Here is a 17398-nt window from a genome sequence, read left to right on the forward strand (position 1 = left end):
TTGGTGTGCCCTCAATATGCAGCCATTAATGTCTAAACCGCTGGCAACAAAAGTGAGTACACCCCTAAGTGAAAATGGCCAAAATTGTGCCCAAAGTGTCAATATTTTGTGTGGCCACCATTATTTTCAAGGAAAAATAGTGAAAAACCAGCTCACCTATTAGGCATTTGTTGTGAGGAAGCCCGGATACCGTGCAGTCATCACGTGGAACGATAAGGCAAACAGGAAAAGAAATCCAGCTTCCAAAAATATCAAGATTTATTGAGGATAAAATCCAAAGTCCAATGACATGGTTCACAGGAGAATGAGTAGCAGCAGGCTACGCGTTTCGAACAATGAGTTCTTTTTTAAGCACTGCTTTAAATCTCTTAGGCATGGAGGTCACTAGAACTTCACAGGTGGCCACTGGAATCCTCTTCCCTTCTCCATGATGACAGCATTGAGCTGGTGGATGTTAGAGATCTTGCGCTCCTCCACCTTCCATTTGAGGATGCCCCACAGATGTTCCATAGAGTTTAGGTCTGGAGACTTGCTTGGCAAGTCCAGCATCTTTACCCTCAGTTTCTTTAGGAAGGCAGTGGTCATCTTGGAGGTGTTTGGAGTCATTATCATGTTGGAAAATTGCCCTACAGCCCCGTTTCTGAAGGGAGGGGATCATGCTTTGCTTCAGTATGTCACATTACATGTTGGCATGCATGGTTCCCTCAATGAACTATAGCTCCCCATAGCCGGCAGCACTCATGCAGTCTCAAACTATGAAACTCCCACCACCATGCTTGACTGTAGGCAAGACACACTTGTCTTTGTACTCCTCACTGGAAGCTGGCACACATACTTGACAACATCTGAACCAAATAAGTTTATCTTGGTCTCATCAGACCAAAGGCCATGGTTCTAGTAAGCCATGTTTTTACTCTGCTTGTCTTCAGCAAACTATTTCTTGTTGCTGAAGACAAACAACTATTTAATATTGCTTTCTTGTGCATTATCTTCGGAAGACCTTCCTTCTAGGACAACAGCCATGCAGACCAATGTGATGCAGTGTGCTGCCGTTTGCTTTGAGCACTGACAGGCGGACCTCCCACCCCTGTAACCTCTGTAGTAATGCTGGCGGCACGCATACATCTATTTTGAAAAGACCACCACTGGATATGACGCTGAGCACGTGCACTCAACTTCTTTGGTCAAACTTGTCTTGTTAAATCACTGTATGGTCTTAGTCACCGTGCTGCAACTCAGTGTCAGTGTGTTTTGGTGATCTTCTTATAGCCTCAGCCATCTTTATGTAGAGCAACAATTCTTTTTTTTCAGATCCTCAGAGTTCTTTGCCATGAGCAGCCATGCTGAACTTCCAGTGACCAGTATGGGAGAATGTGAGAGTGATAACACCGAATTTAACACCCCTGCTCCCCATTCACACCTGAGCCCCTTGTAACACTAATGAGTCACATGACACAGGGGAGGGAAAATGGTTAATTTGATGCAATTTGGCCATTTTCACTAAGGGGTGTACTCACTTTTGTTGCCAGCGGTTGAAACATTAAAGGCTGTTTGTTGAGTTATTTAGAGGGAACACCAAATGTACACTGCTATACAAACTGTACACTGACTACTTTACACTGTGTCAAAGTGCCATAACCTCAGTCCTCAGTGTTATCCCATGAAAAGATATGATAACATATTTACAAAGATGTGAAGGGTGTACTCACTTTTGTGATATACTATATGTTAGGTGATTTGGAATGGGAATCCAGTAAGTTCCTTGTATTTTTGTGTTTTGTTTTTATATTATTTAGATGTTATGAATGCGGAAGTGCTATATATATGTGTATATATACAGCTCTGGCAAAAATTAAGAGACCGCTACATCAAAACCTTGTCATGGGCAGCCCAATCTCCTGAACCCCATTGGAAACCTCTGGAATGTAATCAGGAGGATGATGGATAGTCACAAGCCATCAAACAAAGAAGAACTGCTGAAATTTTTGCGCCAGAAGCAGTGTGAAAGACTGGTGGAAAGCATGCCAAGACGCATGAAAGCTGTGACTAAAAATCATGGTTATTCCACAAAATATTGATTTCTGAGTTCTTCCTGATTTAAAACATTAGTTTTGTTGTTTCTAAATATTATGAACTTATTTTTATTGCATTATTTGAGGTCTGAAAGCACTGGGTTTTTTATTTTGACCATTTTTGCTTTTCAGAAAACAAATACAAAATGTATTGCTTGGATATTCGGAGACATGTTGTCACAGCAAAAGACATCTGAGATATATATATCGCTGCCGGACACATAATTGTTGGGAGGTATGTCTCACGGAGGTGGTTAACAAGAAACCTAGCACTCAACTTGATGCTCAAAGTGAAGGATTTATTGTAGTACCAAGCAAACGTTTCGGTCCAACACACGGACCTTCATCAGTAACGTACTGCACTATAAGAGAGGTCAAAGAGACCCTGGTGTCTAGGCACTCGTGCCGAGCAGCGTCTAATATCAAAGCTCCGTAGAGGACTCTATATGGGACCAGAGACTGTTCCAGAAGGATGGAGCTGTGCCATGGACTAGACGCGCTGCACGTTCATTTAAAAAATTATCCTCAATTTAAAGAACAGTTTATGTATCTTTTGTGATCTCAATATTGTGCCGTTCCTGGAAATGTATGACCACCCAACGACTAGATGTCACTTTGCCCTTTGTAATGGGGTGTGTTCCTACACAAGCCACATGTTATCGCACTGTTGTGAAATGATGGGAAAATTCATTATCGCATTTGCGGTACTTTTTTTTCTAGATTTTATTTTTCATTGGCACTTTATTATACTTTTAATTTGCGCCTTTTTAAAATTCTGCAGTGTTCCGTTTTCTGTTTTTTTACATTCTCATTTTGGGGTTTTCGGCTGATTCATTAATTGTGACTTTTTAAAAACAAAATTTTACTTATATGTACTTTAGTCCCTTAAGTGATTTTAGGCACTTAAATCATAGAATTTGTTCACACAAACTTCGACATTTTAACATGTCACATTTTATGCTAAAAAGTTGTAAAACAAGATTAAAGACAAAAATAAAACATTTTTGGTTTTGAGAAAATTTTTAAATTGCATTAAAAATCAGCAAAAAAACTCATAAAAAAGCTGCATGTGAACATATCCCAAATGTCTACAATGACTTAGTTGCGTAACTGATACGAATGGAAGCAGGGTGACCCTACTTGTTATTGTTGGGGGCCTCTAGGTTCCATTATGTTCAGTTTTGGGATGGAAATTAAAAAAAATAATGGCAGTGGATTTTTCTGCTGCAAATATTTCATCCATGGAGCTGAGTGAGGTCTAACCAGGTAACCCTTATGATTACAACTATGATGGTGGACCCTAATAGTGGAGGAGAACCTCAGCAGATGACCGCGCTGTTGCTGAAAATAATCTCTATATAAAGACCAATACTGATATTACCGCCATATGGTCAGTGGTAGATACCAGTCCTATGGAACATATAAGAGATCACAGCACAGTTATAGATGGTGACTTACTGCTGACTTTCTTTCTGATGGAGTCGTTCACTTTTCCCGTCTTTTCCATCTGGCCCAGACCGACACAACTTCTTCCACCCAGGACTCACCTGCAGAGAATACAACAAAGACACATTTCACTTCTCACATTCCAGCCCCATCATCATCTATTCCCAACCTGCACAAACTCCTCATCCTGCTGATATCCCAATACTGAGCCGATGCTGCTGTATGTGTCCCTATTACTGCCCCTGATACCCCAATACTGAGCCGCTGCTGTTGTATGTGTCCCTATTACTGCCCCTGATACCCCAATACTGAGCCGCTGCTGTTGTATGTGTCCCTATTACTGCCCCTGATACCCCAATACTGAGCCGCTGCTGCTGTATGTGTCCCTATTACTGCCCCTGATTCCCCAATACTGAGCCGCTGCTGCCGTATGTGTCCCTATTACTGCCCCTGATACTCCAATACTGAGCCGCTGCTGCCGTATGTGTCCCTATTACTTCCCCTGATACCCCAATACTGAGCCGCTGCTGCCGTATGTGTCCCTAATACTGCCCCTGACACCCCAATGCTGAGCCTCTGCTGCCGTGTGTCCCTATTACTGCCCCTGATACCCCAATACTGAGCTGCTGCTGCCATATGTGTCCCTATTACTGCACCTGCTGTGTGGTTCTCTGTGCCCTCTAAATTCTAAAGCAACCCTCAAGAATATAGTAATGCCGGGTGCAATTGCCCCAGAAAACAGTGCCCACATTTTGCCCCCTTGAATGTAATATTGCCCTGTGTGTCCCTTTGACAGTCACAGTAACCTGAGTTCCCCTATAACAATACGTGCCCACTTTACATTTAATAATGTCCCGAGTCTCCCCCTTGTACAGCTCCTCTATATACAGTATCATGCTCTGTTATACATAGTATAATGACCGCGGCACTGTATTGAAGCCCGCACACGAAATGCTAACCTCTTAGAAACCCCCAAACTGTATGATGGCCCCCTCACTGTATGATGGCCATCACCAGGGTCTGACTGGCCCGCCGGAGAATCGGAGGATTCTTCAGTGGGCCCTGGCACTGACACCTGCTGGCATACTGGCCAGCAGCTTCCTAGGGCCCCACTGCTCCAGGGGCCCCCAGCCAGTGGTGTGTCGCTAATGGCAGCACATCCAGCAGCTATGGGGCCCCTGAGTCAGGGGGGCCCGTCTGGTGTCAGCTGAGGAGCAGCTGGAGACAGGAACCTGTCCCCACTGCTGAAAAGAAATTAATATTCATGCTTCTCCATGCCCCCATGGGCGTGGAGAGTGAGTATTCTTTTCACATAGTGGGCAGTGTTAGCCTCAGGGTGTGGCTAACACTGACCACATGTAAATCCTGAGTTACTACATTGGGGCCCCGTAGGTGTGCCCCTGCAGGGTTGATAATCCCTGCAGCTTGGCAGCGAAGCGGAGTGCAGGGATCCAATGCCGTCCTGCTTCCTGTCTGCTGCCCAGCACTTCCTGTCTGACACAGCACGTCTGTATGATGTCATCATTCAGCGTGGCTGTTTCAGAGAGAAAGCTGCCGGTGCCGAAGATGCTGCTTCCTGGACGTGCTGCGGCTGTGGGGAATGTGGAGATAGGTGAGTGTTGCTGTGTCTCTATTTGCCTGCCTGCGTGAGTGTGTGTGTGTATTAGAGATTGGCAATGATGTGGGTGATGGAGAGAGCAGTGATGGGAATGGTGGGGGAGAATGCAATGTAGGTGGTGGTGGAAAGGACGATGGGGTGGTGGGGGAGGAGGCAATGATGGAGGTGGCAATTATGGAGGTGGTGAAATGTGCAATGATAGGGGTTGTGGGTGAGAAGGCAATGATGGAGGTGGTGATATGGACAATGATGGAGGTGGAGAGTGGCTGCATTATACTCTATAAGGAGAGCTGCGTTATACTTTGAGGGGGCTACATTATATTCTGTGGGGGGCTGCAATATATTCTGTGTGGGGCTGCATTATTCTCTCTTATATTCTGGGGGGCTACATCATACTACATGAGGGGGGCTGCATTATGCCTTATGAACCGGCTACAGTATATTCTATGGGGGGCTGCATTATACTCTGAGGGGGCAACGTTATATTCTGTGTTGAGGGCCTGCATTGAACTGTATGAGGGGGGCTACATTATACCCTATATGGGTGCTACTTTATATTCTATGGGGGGCTGCATTATACCTTATGAGAGGGTTGCAGTATATTTTGGGGGCGCTGCATCATACCCTATGAGGGGGGTGCACTATACTCTATGAGGGGCTGCATTATATTTCATGAGGGGGGCTGCATTATATTCCATGAAGGGGGCTGCATTATATTCCATGAGGGGGGCTGCATTATATTCCATGAGGGAGGCTGCATTATATTCCATGAGGGGGCTGCATTATATTCCATGAGGGAGGCTACATTATATTCTATGAGTGGGCTACATTATATTCTATGAGGGGGTTACCCCAACCCCTGCTACATAATTAAGACGTGTACTACCTTATATTATACCCTGATATTAGCATGTGTTAACCACACAATTGGTGGTCTTGTATTTATTTCTATGTAGCTACATAGCAGGCCCCAAAAATGATTTTCTCTGGTGGGCCCAAGTTGCTCCAGTCTGAAAGCTGAATATGTAGTATATAACCACATATAACATGCAAAACCTGCACTGCACTGACCCAGTGCGAGGATAAGGCAGTGTCCCGATCCATTTTTGGATTCGTGGCACCTCTGTTTCCACTTTGATTTAAATGGAGCTTTTTTCCTTTCAGGACCAGCAGGGGTTAATGTCAGTTTCCCTTGCTGGAACCCTGCTGCAACTGCAGAGTGGCTAGGTCAGCTGATGTGGGTGGTGATCACTCCCACCATCCTTTAAATGGTCACCTGATGCATCAGCTGAATGTCGGTGATAGATCATTTTATATTGACCAAGCCTGGAGGAAGGAGCTCTCTGGCTCCTGTGGTGTTTCAGCTGGTTTTGTTTTCTGGGTGCCTTTCTTCTGCTGTGCAGTGCTTTGCAGCAGAGAAGGCTATTAAGCTAAGTTTGCTGGTTTTGTCCTCATCTCTCTCGTGTTTGTCACTGTACCCTGTGTTGTTCCATCTGCGGTGATGAGGCTAGCTCCCTTGTCAGCCAGGGCAGTGTTAGGTGACAGCAAGGGATGAGGTTGCTGATGATGGTGGGGGGGAAGGACCCACTTAGGGCATTAGGGGAGTGCAGGGTCTGTATTACGTTTGAGCAGCAGGTGTCCATCGATGATTTGCCTATCAGTAGGGCCTTCCTCTCCCCACTTCCATCCCATTGTATGTGTATCGTGCCATCCGCTGAGCTACCCCCTGTGCGGTCGCTACATATCGTGACAGGCGGCCGCAGGGCACAGTGCATATATATGCATTTGCAGGACTGTATTGCTTGACATAAATATGGCAAAAATAGTAAACTTGGAAGGAATACCCATTTAATCATTTAATTATTGTGATATCAAAAGTTCTGTAACTTTCTTATATAATCTCTGCATCAATCCTTGCTATCCAAAATGCTTCCATTACCCATCTACATCATCTATCAGCATTCAGCATCCATCTTTTGGAGCACAGTGCGGGTGTGGAGAACCTGACTGTCGTCTCTCAGGCCCGTTTCGTCCCTCTTTCTCCCACATAAAATAATACCAGTTTCTCTTTGCTTCTCTTGACACCGCTGGGCATGAACACGACTGATGGAGATGATCTTGTTGAAGCTGCTTCACACCTCTTTCCTATTCATCACATGCGCTGTGTTGTGCACATGATGCAGCTGGCAATAAGAGATAGTCTGCAAGAGGGACATGCTGGAACTCTGATTAGCAAAGTATGGAAATTGGCTATTGCTGCCAGAACCTCTAAAATTAATTATATCTTGAAGAGACATGCTGTAAAAGGGGCAATTGTGGATCAAGCCACTCGGTGGTGCAGCACCTATTTAATGATTGAGCGATTGCTTGAGCTGAAACCCTTCCATGTAGATATGGCCAACCCTCAGGTAACACTACATGAAGGTCAATGGACACAGGTGGCTGAATTGAAGGAATTGCTTCATCGCCCATTCACAGTGATTAAAAAGTTACATTAACATTACATTAAGTTATTTAACTCCTGGCATTTTTATAAAGGAGTGGAAGAACTTGTTGTTTTGCCTGTCTCAAAGAGGTGGTTTAATCTGAGATGACATTGCTGCTTCAGTGAAACAGAGAGAGACACTGCTATTGGAAAATAAAATTCTTCTGGCAGCTGTTTATGTGAACCCGAGTCATCTTATATTGCTGGATGATCAACAGTTTACTAAAGGAAAAGAAGCTCTGATTGAGGTAGCAGTTAGGATGAGTGGGCTACAGGACAGCCAAGAGCAAGAGGACTCGGGTCCTGCCAGTGCTGCTGCCTTTTCTTCATCCTCATCAGATGACGAGTTTGATTTCGAAAAGTATTTGGACGACATGGAGCAGGCAAAGCGTTGCTGCAGGGAAAAAGTTTCCACTCCCGTAGAAAATAGTGACCATATTTCAGCAACATTTTTCACTTGCTCTCAGAGAAGAGTTTAATCGTTCATCAAAACTGACTGCGCATGAAGCAATTCCTTTATACCCTGAAATTGTTAGAGATGTCGCCCATGTGGTTACTGCTTTGTCACCAACCCAAGTTAGTGTAGAGAGGTTGTTCTCTAGCCTTAAAATAATTAGGTCAGATGTGAGGTCATCTATGGAGGAGGATCTGATGGAGACGATACTATTTCTCAGAACAAATTCATAGACTGCATAAATGTTATTCAGTACGCTTTTTTTCCACTTACTGCATAGTGTATAATAAATTGTAAATATGCAAAAGTTTTTTGTTCTAACGTTGTATTCCAATAAATGTATTTATGTTCTATCTAAATGGCTTGATTATTGTACCATAATGATGATCAAGAGCCTGATGTTACTGTGACACCCCAGGTTCTGGTTGTCACAGTGGCATTGCTTTCCTCACAGGCAGAGTGATGCCACGCTTGGAAGGATCTTCCTTATCAGGTACACACAAGCATACAATATGTTCACACTCCAGGCCAGAAGGGGGAGCTCTGATCCAGCTTGTGGGAGGCTTCTCTATATATATTCTGGTCTGGAGGGAAAGTCTGTCAGACGGAGAGAGAGTTCCTGTCAGAGAGACAGAGGAGAAGGAAGTCGAGGGGCCATGCAGCCACGAGAAGTGCTGCAGCTCCTAGAGAAACAGAAAGACAAATGGATTGTAGAGAGTGTGTAGGAGAAGTGAAGCACAGGAGATGAGACTGAGAACAGGGAAGAATAGCTGCAACTGATCTACCTCCCTGCAGAGCGCAGACACCGGTAGCCGGAAGACCGAGTACCAGTATTCCTCCAACCCTCAGAAACTCAGGATAGCAGCTGTTTATCTCCTTAATACAGGTAACAATAGCAACATCATTTAGCACAGGACTTCCATCACTGGCCCCTACGTGTATGTCTTTGGAGCATGTGTGGCGCTCACCTAAGCACAGGGAGAACATACAAACTCCTTGCAGATGTCATCCATGGTGGGATTTGAACCCTGGACTCCCATGCTGCAAAGAACCAGTGCTTTCCACTAAGCCACCGTGCTGCTCGGAAGATACCCTTTGGCAAAATCATTGATATGACTCGCAGTACCAATGGGAAGATCAGGAAAAACTAGAGCAGGTCCACTTGCAGTTTCTAAAGTACAACTGAGAGGTAGAATTTTGCAGACCTCAGTCAGAATTGAACTAAGGACCCAAGCATTGAAAGGGAATTGAGCTAACCAGTGAGCCACTATGCTGCCTGAGACTTACCTGATGGCTAGGTCATCAATATGTCTATCAGCGCCCATCGGAAGGTCATGAAAAACAAGAGCAGGCCCATTTGCAATTTCTAAAGTACAACTGAGAGGTAGACCTGACCTTAGCCAGAATTGAACTGAAGACCCAAGCGTTGAAATGTTATCGAGCTAACCACTGAGCCACCATGCTGGCTGAGGATTACCTGATGGCTAGGTCATCAATAGATCTATCAGTGCCCACCAATAGGTCATAAAAAACTAGAGCAGCTTCATTTGCAATTTCTAAAGTAGACCTGTGAGGAGTAATTACTCCAACCTCAGACAGAGAAGAACTAAAGACCCAAGCATTGAAAACTAAGGGAGCTAATCACTGAGCCACCATAGCGTTATCTGATGGCTAATTCATCAATATGCCTATCAGTACCCATTGACAGGTCATGAAAAGGAAGAGCATGTTTCATTTGAGGTCTCTAATTTCATTTTCTAAGATGTGTCTGAGAGGAGGAATCTCATTTACCTCAGTCAGAGTTGAACTAAGGACCCAAGAGTAGGATGGCAGTGGAGGTAACCACTGAGCCACTGTGCTGCCTGAGAGTTTATTTCTGGCCAGATCATCAATAGGACTTTCAGCATTTATGGGAAGGTCAGAAAAAACTAGAGCGGATACCATTACAATCACTGACAACAATTTTTAAAATACACCTGAGAGGAGGGATCTCATTGTCCTCAGTCAGAGTTGAACCCAAGACACCAGCATTGGACAGCAGCAGAGATAATCACTGGGCCATCATGCTGCCTGAAAACTAACCTCTGGGTTAGGCTACGTTCACACTAGCGTTGCGCCGCCCTGCGTCGGTGACGCAACGCGCGACGCACGAAAAAACGCGCACAAACGCACGCAAAAATGCGCGCGTTTTGCGACGCGTGCGTAGTTTTTTGACGAGAATCGGACGCACAGAAAATGCAACTTGTTGCATTTTCTTGCGTCCGACGCTAGCGTCGTAAACGACGCAAGTGTCAAAAAACGCCACCCAAAAAACGCACGCGTCCCCTATGTTAAACATAGGGGCGCGTCGCCGCTGCATCGCCGCTGCGTCACCGGCGCAACAGCGACGCACATTGGCGGAACGCCAATGTGAACGTAGCCTAAGTCATCAATATGACTCCTGGCACCTATGGGAAGGTCAGGAAAACTAGAGGAGGTCCCATTTGCATTCACTGATTTCAATTTATAAAACACACCTGAGAGGAGGAACCTCATTGTCCTCAGTCAGAGTAGAACCCAGGACACCAGCAGCTCTAACCACTGGGCCATCATGCTGCCTGAGCAGTAAGATCTGGGTAAGTCATCAATATGACTCCCGGCACCTATGGGAAGGACAGGAAAGATAGACATATCTGCCCAACACATCTAACCAATCTGTTCATTGATTTCAATTTCTAAAGTGAGGTGGACAGCACAGCTTCTATCCAGCACTTATTTTCTCTTCATGGGCCTTCCTCTTTTTTGTAGCCTGTTTTTTGTTCTGTAGACCTCTGTACAACTTGTTTCCCCTTCTGGCTACTGTCCATAAAACTGAGGGAAAGAGGGTAAAGCAGATAGAGCTGGAATTGTATTTGTTTTTCAAGTCACTCAGCTAAATAAAAGACTTACAGACGCTCTGCAGTAGCAAAATGGTCGAAATTTTTCAATGAAGACTACTTGAAAAGTTGCTGAATGTTGCATTTAGGAAGCAAAGGAATTATTAAAAAAATGTACCGTGTAATTTGATATATGAGCTATCATTTTCTGATACAAAAATCTAAATATTCTCCTTAAAATTCTGGCTATCTGCAGCAACTTCCAGCAGTGATCTACAGTGCTATGTAAAAGTTTGAGCACCCCTGGTCAAAATTACTGTTATTGTGAAGAGTTAAGTAAGTTGAAGATGACATGATCTCTAAAAGGCCGAAAGTTAAATGTGACACATTCAGGCAAACTATATATATATATATATGTATATATATATATATATATATATATATATATGCACACACAGTATATTTTTACTTTTACATTTTAAAAAATAAATAAAGGGAAATGGGCCAATGCAAAAGTATGGGCACACTGCATGGTTAGTACTTAGTAGCACCCCCTTTTGAATGTATCACCGATTATAATCTCTTTTGTAGCCAGTTAAGAGGCTTTCAATTCTTGTTTGCAGGATTTTCATCCATTCTTCCTTGGAAAATGTGTTCAGTTCTGTGAGATTCCTGGTTCGTCTTGCATACTCTGCTATTTTGAGGTCTACCACAGATTTTCCATGATGTTCAGATCAGGGGACTGTGAGGGCCATTGTAAAACCTTCAGCTTGTGCCTTTTGAGGTCGTCTATTGTTTATACTGACCTGTATTTAGAATCATTATTTCTAGAAGCCATCCTCCGCCTCTTTTCAACTTCAGCTTTTTACAGTTTGTGTTAGGTTTGCATCAAGAATTTGTTGAAATTTCCTTGACTCCATTCTTCCCTTTACCCATGAAATGTTCCCTGTGCCATTGGCTGCAACACAACCCCAAAGCATGATTGATCCACCACCATGCTTAATCGTTGGCGAGATTTTCTTTTCGTGAAATTCTGTGCCCTTTTTTCTACACACATACCTTTGATCATTGTGGAAAAAGAGTTTTATTTTAAAATCATCAGTCCACAGAACTTGTTTCCAAAACACATTAGGCTTGTTTAGACATTCTTTAGCAAACTTCTGAAGTTTAATTTTATGGTGAGGATGTAGGAGAGGTTTTCTCCTCATGAATCTTCCATAAATTCCATATTTGTGCAGGTGCTTCTTAACAGTAGAACAATGTACCGCAACGCTAGAGTCTTTGCAGTCAAGCGGAGGTTCTGATTTGCCTCTCTAGCAATCCTACGAGCAGCTCACACTGAAATTTTGCTTGGTCTTCCAGACCTTATCTTGATTTCCAAAGTGCCTGTTGACTGCCATTTCTTAATTACATTCGAACTGAGGAAAGGACAACTTGAAAACACTTTGCTATTTTCTTACAGCCTTCTCCGGATTTGTGGGCCTCCACCATTTTCATTTTCAGCGTTCTAGGCAGCTGCTTAGAAGAACCTTTGGCCCTTAAAAAAAATAGTGAGCATACCTGTAACCTTTATAAATATACAGTATAATATTCACTAATCAAATTTGTATTAAAAAAAATGAAAGGATGTTCAACCACTTCCCAACCTTGGACGCATGCAGTATGTAGGAGTGGGCTGCACTTGTGACCCCTCTCCTCAGGATCGGCTGCCTTGTTGTCCCCCACAGCATTAGACCCACTCACTTCCACTCTCTGCCTCCTCAGGGTGCTGTGCAGTCGCTCTGCACATGGACAGATAAATCCTCTTCTGTAGCTGGCACCGAGGAGGAGGATCGGGGTGCGGGAGGAGGAGTTACAAGGTGATTGCACCTCCGCACCACCCAGGCTGTGTCAGGTAAACCCTGCGCATGTGTGTGCCTGTACAGATAATAAAGTTTATTCAAATAAAAAAAGCTAACTAGAGATCCGGGGCAGTGCACTCATGATCCGGGCCCTACTGATGACCGTGGTGGGCGGCCCCTGCAATCGCGCCCTGACACTGACTGACAGTTGTCTCTGTACTGATGCACTGCTAACTCGGCTGTCAGTCAGTACTGAGACGAAGTTACAGCTGAAGTTTCACCGGAACCTTTAATGTTCTTGACCAGTTTAGAAAACCCAAAATCCAATTGCCATTTATTGGAATCTGAGGTAACAGAAGGGACCTGTTCTGTATTCTCGTCCATTAGTCAGAATGCAGATGACCAATAAACAGCATTCTCTGTTCTGGAGGACCCAACACTTCCATGATTTCCGTGATTACAGAGGACAATGTGTAATACCTAATTTCTCCTTTGGAGGTGCTGTAGGGAAGTTCAGCATTTGCTACAGGGCATTCACTTACTGCAGGAGGTTTGTGTAGAAGGGATCAGTTTGGTCTTTATTCACAGCACATTGGGGTTTTACCTCTGACCCATATGGAGAAACCTTACATGAGACTGGACGACCCCATCAAGGTCCATAGTGCTGGAGAATAAGAGCCAGGGGCTAATCCCACATTCACTACATGGACGTCAGATGAAATAAGGACAAAAACAACGATGTAGGGGAAAAACAGATAATTTATTTATAGATGGGGGTTATAAATTATTATATATTTTATTATTATGTAGATGTGTAAATTTTTACTCTATCAGAATAATCCTATTTATGGGCCGGGTTGATCCAGAGGAAGGCGAAAACCCCCTGTGAGGAATGGGCCAATTATCCTCATATCAGGGGGAAAAATTCCTTCCTGACCCCAAATAAAACATGGCGGACAGAATAAATCCCAGGATCAAGGGCTCATAGCTAATATGTCATACCTAGGTGTAATTTTAAAAATATATATTATATAAAATTATTATATTATTATTATTATATAAATGCTTATTATATAAAAATATAAAAGTGATTTCTATTTTTGGACTCATTTATGGTTATATTTGTGCATCAAAAAAACCTAGTAGATGTATAAACCAGGCTACAGAATGTTTACATTCAAAAAATAGAAAACTTTATTGACATAAATAGAGTAAAATGTATTTATACACACAATAAAACAACTTGATGCCTCCAATCCAAAAACCGGCACTGAGAGTGTTAACAGATATATAGCCAATATTAATTTAAAACAAAATATATAAGGAACATTTCCATTATAGTCATGTGACCTATATTTTGTGGCTAAAGAGTATATCACAGCCTTTTTAGCACCGGAGTACAGGAATCTTTCCCCAGCAACCCACTCGACCATAGATATACTCTTTAGCCACAAAATATAGGTCACATGACTATAATGGAAATGTTCCTTATATATTTTGTTTTAAATTAATATTGGCTATATACCTGTTAACACTCTCAGTGCCGGTTTTTGGATTGGAGGCATCCAGTTGTATTATTGTGTGTATAAATACATTTTACTCTATTCATGTCAATAAAGTTTTCTATTTTTTGAATGTAAACATTCTGTAGCCTGGTTTATACATCTACTAGGTTTTTTTGATGCATTGATATAGTTAATGTGTTCTGGATTTCTCCTTTTGGACTAATATGTATAAATGATTATATTTGTGTCAACTAAATTATTGTAAATTAAAAATATTATATTATTATCTTACATAAGTTATATATTTTTATTATAAACATAAGAAACTACTTATTTATTCTATTTTACTAAACTTATCTATTGGCCGTGTTGATCCAGAGGAAGGTGAAAACTCCCTGTGAGGAATCGGCCAATTATCCTCATATCAGAGGGGAAAATTCCTTCCTGACCTCAAATATGGCGATCAGATTAAATCCCAGGATCAAAGACTCGAGCCTAATCTGTAAAGTGTGGAAATGAGATTATTAAAAAATATTTTAATTAATATGTTATAAATTTAGAATGTTTTTGTTTTGTTTAGAATAAACTATTTCTGATTATTAAAACTTGTTTGGACTACTTATGTGGGAATCTAATTATTAACATTTTTAAAACTTTTTTTGCGCTACTTATGTGTGAATTTAATTATCAATATATTGTACTAAACCTATTTAAGGCCGTGTAGATCCAGAGGAAGGCGAAAACCCCCATGAGGAATGAGCCAATTGTCCTCTTATTAGGGGGAAAAATTCCTTCCTGACCCCAAATATGGCGATCAGATTAAATCCCAGGATCAAAAGCCAAAAATTTCTATCTACATTCTATGTGTCTATGTGTGGGGGACTATACCTATCATGTAGTGGGGGCCTATACCTATCGTGTAGTGGGGGACTATACCTATCATGTAGTGTGGGTGACGTGGATGTGATGGGTGAAGTACTTACCTAGTCTGTGCTGAAGTGAGTTCAGGGATAATGGCCCATATTAGACTATTATTCCTGAACTCACAAGATGGACACTAAGCACAGGCCTCTCCCGATGGCACAGAAGATCTTCGGGCTGAGGTGATGTGAAGAACTAGCCCAGGATTGGAGTATGCAGAGTAAAGGGCCTGGTGCAGCGACACGATGGCAGTGGTCTGATATGAAGATGTTATGAAGAGACATGATGTTCTAGGGCAGCCGAGGTGACAAACAGCAGCAGAGATCTCAGGTACGGGTCTGGAGGCACAAAGTTCTGGGCAGTTGGCACAGGCTCATCCTGCAAGACATAAAAAGAAGTTATTGAAATGTCTTCCATCTAGTAGATCTTCTGTTATCTTAGAGGAATGGCCATCATAATGAACCATCCGGCTATGAAACATCAGATCTGATGTACTGATATAATGTTCAGTGTCCTGTGTGTACAGCAGTCACCCACAAGATGGCCTTGGATTTTTTCACAGCCCAGATCTTCTCATCCACCTAAGAATAATAGAGACATGGTCATTGGCAGAAACACTGGGTGAAGACAACGACGGTGATAATGGCAACAAGGTGAGAAGGACATTTGATGGGATTTATCCTCAGAGAAAGATGATCTTACTGGGCCCAGCTTGGTGACACATAATTGAAGCCGACCATGGGGTTAAGGGCTTTCTTTTCCTCCGGCCACTGCATAAGATGTTTCTCCAGAACTGGTATGAATGGCGTCTGTCCTCTCCTTTTCTCCAGATCCTCCTAGCCGATGGTGGTAAAAAATGGATGCTCTCGGATGTTCCCGGTCACACCCAATCGCTTCTGAGGAGTTTTGCACAGCAGCTTCTTGATAAGATCTTGCATGTCAGCATCAAGCCAAGATGGAATTTCAGGCTCTCCTTTGGTAATAGCCCTGTAAGCCATTTTGCTGACGGAGCCGCTGTAAAATGGGGAGTGTCCTGTTGCCATCTCGGACACCACAATCCCCAGGCTCCACCAATCCACTGCTGTACCATATCCTCTTTTGCGAAGCACCTCAGGGGCCATGTAATGGAAAGTGCCCGTCACTCCAGAGATGTTATTGGAGGAGGTGACGCCATCTTGGGCAAGCCCAAGGGCGATGATACGGATGTGGCCATCGGCATCCAACATGATGTTATCCGGCTTAATATCTCTGCAATGAAAAAAAAAACATCAAAATAAGAAATCTGCTGAGTGATACAGGAGATGGAAAATGGGTCACTTCAAGATCAGGTGGAATAGGCAGTCAGGAGCCCAAGAAAGTTGGTGGCAATATTACTACAAAGGGAACAGAGAGAAGGAGGAAAGTTCTGCTCACCGGTGGACGATGTTGTGTCCGTGGAGGAACTGGAGGCCACATACGATCTCTGCTGTGTAGAATCTGATGGAGAGAACAGAGTGTAGAATCAGTGTCATCGCTGGAACCTCCTTCCTGCCTGGGCCATATTCCCTGCCAGTCCTTTCCCAGCTCCATCCCAACCTCAGCTTTTATTTCCACCCCTCCTCTCACGTTTTGGTATATCTTCCTCTTTCTCACCTTGCATTGTCGATGTTCAGAGAGCCATACGTCTCAATCAAAGCCTCGAGGCTGCCGCCGGACAGATATTCCATGATGAAATACGCACGCTTCCGAGACTGGTGTGTGGCATACAGGTGACATAAGAATGGGCAGTCTCGGGCCGCCAGGAGTATCCGACGCTCTCTCATAATGATGTTCTCATTAACCTCCCTTTTCTTGATCATTTTCACAGCCATATAACTGTGGGGATGAGACAAAGTCCGGCAGGATTATAAATGGCCAGTATGTGTGTCGCAGAGGAAGACAAAGTATTCCATTGTTACTCTCGGGCTCTCTGCGATCATGATGATCAATGATCGCAGAGAGCCCGAGAGTAACAAAGGAAATCCCCTGCCATAAGTAATATACCCGAGCAGTGCATTGAAGTCCCCTGAGGATTCAGAGAACTGATGAAACGCGTCGGGACGCACAGGGACGATTAGGGTCAATGTTGTAAGGGTCAGCTGTGGACTGCCCTTGTAAGGGTGTGAGTTTTTGGGGCTAGGGCCGCTATAGCCTTTACAGGGCTTAATAGGGCAAGACCACCC

General features: G+C 43.4%; 1 long non-coding RNA gene across 1 annotated transcript; it reads right to left on the minus strand.

The window, feature by feature from the left end:
• Positions 1-16385: 16385 nt before the first annotated feature.
• On the minus strand, positions 16386-16896 carry LOC138643605 (uncharacterized). The gene is made up of 3 exons (XR_011314208.1): positions 16830-16896; positions 16611-16673; positions 16386-16445 (listed from the first exon to the last, which is right to left on the minus strand). It is a non-coding gene; the product is annotated as an uncharacterized lncRNA (long non-coding RNA).
• Between the last annotated feature and the right edge of the window lie 502 nt (positions 16897-17398).

This window comes from Ranitomeya imitator, chromosome 6 (assembly GCF_032444005.1).
Source record: "Ranitomeya imitator isolate aRanImi1 chromosome 6, aRanImi1.pri, whole genome shotgun sequence".
Lineage (NCBI taxonomy): Eukaryota > Metazoa > Chordata > Amphibia > Anura > Dendrobatidae > Ranitomeya > Ranitomeya imitator.